This window comes from Hibiscus syriacus, unplaced genomic scaffold (genome assembly GCF_006381635.1).
Source record: "Hibiscus syriacus cultivar Baekdansim isolate YM2019G1 unplaced genomic scaffold, ASM638163v2 tig00110847_pilon, whole genome shotgun sequence".
In the NCBI taxonomy this organism is placed as follows: domain Eukaryota; kingdom Viridiplantae; phylum Streptophyta; class Magnoliopsida; order Malvales; family Malvaceae; genus Hibiscus; species Hibiscus syriacus.
Window position 1 is genome coordinate 899,168 of NW_024062888.1, and position 4,533 is coordinate 903,700.

At 35.6% G+C, this 4,533-nt stretch overlaps 1 pseudogene; it reads right to left on the reverse strand.

Moving 5' to 3' along the window:
* On the reverse strand, positions 1-2,831 carry LOC120143364 (annotated as a pseudogene).
* Positions 2,832-4,533: the final 1,702 nt, after the last annotated feature.

Here is a 4,533-nt window from a genome sequence, read left to right on the forward strand (position 1 = left end):
CTAAGATGGGAAAGAACAATTTGTAGTCTATACCACACAAACAGACCATTTACAACCATCACTAGTAATGAACTAGTGATAAAACTCAAAGTTCTCGTCATACAGAAAAGGGGAAAGAAGAAATGTGTTATATTTGGAGGCTGCCCACTACTGTACTCCTCAAGCTTAATCTTCAATTCATGGCCTATCAACCCTGCCATGTCCTAGAACAGGAAGTTTGACAAAAGTTAGTTGAATCAAATTGTATAATTTACATAGTTAGTCGAAAGCCTAAAATTATCGGTCACAGAAAACCTAGGGACATTAAATAAACCATTCACGTAGACAAATATGAGCACTTTGAAAGCAATGTTTAAAAGAAAGGAGCGCATAATTCATGGAACTGTTATGAACCTAGAAAAGGGTTGTACTTGTTCCTAATTAAGATAAACAACATATACAAAGGTTTGCTACCTTTGTTAATGGTGAATTTTCCACAAGAAGATAAAAGAAATCTTACAATTTTCTTGTTTTAATATAATATCAAATGAAAATTATGAAATACAAGCTACTTACCAAAATTAACTATAATTAATTATGATTATAAAAGATTAGGAAGTAAATAAAAAGTCAATACTCATCACTTGAAACATCGATTTCCATCTATATCTCGCTGAACCGTTTTGTTATTGATGCACATATATTTATTAATAAGAGCGATGGACAGAATGTATACACACTCTCTTCTGCGTTGAAATGCATATTTCTTTATTTTAATGAACCAATACACTATAAAAATACCTGAACAGTGGCTTTCAATGCAAAAGCTTTAAGTGTGAAAGGAAAGTAAGCAACAACCCTGCAAGTCAACAAAGAAATATAAGTTGAAAGGAAAACGTTATGATATTTTTATTCACAACTAATCAGTTGAAAAATGTCTTGACAACAATGAACAATATATATTTCGTTTATTAGATTGGTACAATAGCAAATCAAATGCAATGCATAAAGTAAACAAAAAAATAGATGCTAATGGAAGCGTAAAGAAATTACAGGAGGATTTCAATGTGACTTACATCACAAGTGGACCCCAAGGTCCAAGATCCTTGTCAACCCATAACAGAAAATCCTTCAGAATCTGCAAAGAAAACTTGTTTTCATCAACATAGAGGGAAAAACCAACTGGGTAATTGCACTAACAGATAATATTTGGAAAGCTAGGGAGAACTGAAATCCTTAAGAATTCATGACCCTACTTAATCTTGTATTCCTCATAAATCTTGGCTTATATTTACCCCAACTTTGCAACTGGTACCATCAAAACCATTACAACGATTACATGAAAAGCATGCACATCATGCAACTCGTGAACTCCATTGTCAAAAATCCCATCACTTTCGAAGTTCTCTAGAATACCCCATTAGAACAGAATGCCAAGGGAATGCAAGTACAGTAGGGGAAGGGGATCATGCGGGGCCTACATCCCTAGCTAACAAGTTGCCAACCTATGGAAGGATGCATGTAAGAGAACTTAATGTTACCCAAAGAAAAAGAAACTTCCTGCATCCACTTGGAAATATGGGAAAGCCAATATTTCAGCAGTGCAAAATAATGTTTAAAGGAATTTTAAATGGTTTCATGGTTAAAAACATATACCAAACTATAAAATTAGATAAAAAGAAAAAAATTATATATATATAATTATAAAATTTAAGTCACACTTCCTATTGTCTTCTGAACAACATTAACACGTTGGAAAGCCCTTTCAGCTTCCAAAGTCTGCACTCTAAGCTTCAGATCACCCTGTTCCTGTAATATGCAGCATTTTGCAACAGTTTAACACAACAACTATTTTAACCTTTCAAAATATATTATAGGAATCTCGAACCCTACCAATCTTTGGATGGTTTCAACAACCTTCTCAACCCTATCTGCCTGCCCAAATAAGTTATAGAATGCACGGGGATGTCTATCCCATGTCTGAAGTCCTGAAATATTTATATAGGTTATCATGAAAATGGAACTTTATCATGAAAAATACAATTAAATCTAGAATCGAAGATTAGAATATTACCTTCAAGGCAACTTCAACTCGAGCTTCCCGGAATCTTAACAACTCCAGTGCATAGCTAGAAGCAATAAAGTGCAATATAATCAGATCCTTCCACCGCTCCTGCTTGTCTCGCTTGATTAAAAATCGAGTCCACATCGTGATGCTTCGAAGGATCTCGAACCACCATCCCACTGCTCACCCAGATAAACAAACTAAAGAAGCAAAACAAAAAATCCTAACAAAAAATGAAGGCCACGGTAAAAGAGTTATACCTTTTTTCACCGCCGGTGAAATAATCCTGGCCTTCATCGGAATCGCCGTCGGACCCACCAGGAGGGGACCGGTTCAGATCGGCGAGGGTACGAACGCCACGAGCGTTGCTTCCATCGCTACCAGACGGTTTCTTATCAGCGTTGCGGCGCGACCTAAGCGTATAAGGGGGGCGAGAAGGGCGGGTAGGAGAAGGGGAGGGGGGACCTAGAAGGCGATTGCGAGGGAGAATAATCAGCGGAATCAGAGGGTGAGGAAGTCAGAGAGTTGTTAACGGCGCCAGAGACGGGAGGCGCGATTGAGCGCGGTTGTTGTGCGGCGGTAGAATTGCTGTCGAAGAAGGTGGAAACGGAGGCGTCCAGGTCCCACTGGTGGGATTCCAAAAAGAAGAGGGCTTCTTCTTTGGAAGAAGAAGTGATTTCGATGAAGGAGTTGATCAAAGCAGCGTTTTGATCGGCAGTTGGGTTACTAGGATTTCCTTGCTGCTGAGTTTCGTGTTCCATTGTTCAATTCTTTTTCTGATAAAAATAGAAAGGACAAGCAAAAGTTATTGAATGACCCTTTCTTTACAAAGTAACATTACAGGTGTATTTATGTGGTTAATTATTTTTTTTAATTACTTGTAAATTTCAATATTAATATATTATTTATCTTATGATTTTAATTTATTTAATTTATAGTAAAAGTATAATTTAGAACAATAACTATTATTTATCTAAAACTATGAATAGTTTTAATTGTAATAGAATTAAAATTTAAGATGAATGTAAGGTGTAATTTAATATTTATTAGGTTTTGTCTATTTAAATTTTATATTAATTGTCATATAATAATAAAAATTAAATTATAATGAAGTATAATTCAAAATGAATACGAGGTGTAATTTTATATTTTATTGAAATTTATTTATTTATATTTAATTTTGATATAATTAATATTTTTTATTTTTAAATAAATAAAATAAAATATTATTATATATAAATTTAAATGTTATATTTTTAGATAGTATTTACTTTATCAATTAATATTATAAATCTCACTTGTATGTGAAAAAAATATGAAGAAATAACAAGAGAAAACGATAGCAGCAAGAAGGAGGAGAAGAAGAGTGATTCTGAGAGAGGAGCCCCAGGTGAAAGCCATTGACAACCTGTGATGCCAAGGCCTACACGCTTCGTCGTTGCTGTTAATATCAAAGATTTCAGGTTTAAAGGATGAACGAGCCCTCAGTCCTTCTACGGTTGCCAGATTTTGGGAAGTAAGAAGTAAATTGAAAGCGAAAAGTGGGTATCTGTCTGATTGCGTTTATTGCAAATTTCAATCGCTTTATTGGTGTTTTTCCCACAGATAAACCAATTGTTCCGCGTTGCTTAAAGTGAGATTGGCGAAGAAGCATCATATGGGTTTGGGTAAACGGCGGGAATGAAAAAATAGGTTAAGGGGGGAAAAATGAGAAAGGGTTAATGGTTAAACGCCAATAAAGTACTAGGTTTTAGCGGCGTTTGTCTAAAATCGTCACTAAAGTATGAGTATTTAGCGACATTTTTGAATAAAATGCCACTAAAGTATTAGGTTTTAGCAGCGTTTATTTAAAAACGCAACGATATATATACCCTATTGCGGCGTTTGTTTAAAAACGCCACTAAAGAACGATTCTATGGCGGCGTTTGTTTACAAACACCACTAAAGTACAAGTTTTAGCGGCGTTTTTGCATAAAATGCCTCTAAAGTACTAGGTTTTAGCGGCGTTTATCTAACAATGCCACAATATATGTACCCTATTGCGGTGTTTGTTTAAAAACGCCACTAAAGAACGATTCTATGGCGGCGTTTTTTTTAAAAACGCCACTAAAGTACTTATCTTTAGCGGCGCTTGTCGAATAAACGCCACTAAAGTACGAGTTTTAGCGGCGTTTGTTGAAAAACGCCGTTAATGTTATCATTTAGTGGCGTTTTGGATATAAACGTTGTTATATGTACAAATTTAGTGGCGTTTGCTTTGAAAACGCCGCGACAAACGCCGCTATATACTTGTTTTGCTGTAGTGATGTCACTTATTTAACCAATCACACCATCTTTTAACCGCCTCCTAGCAGAACCTCCCAAATCTCCCATTACCGCCAAAACAAATCTTTCTCTCCTGAAAACTCCACCATTTGATCAATTCAAATTGTTCTTCGAAAACCCCTGGGTCTCGCGTGCCAAATCAAATTCCACTCTCCTGGATACTC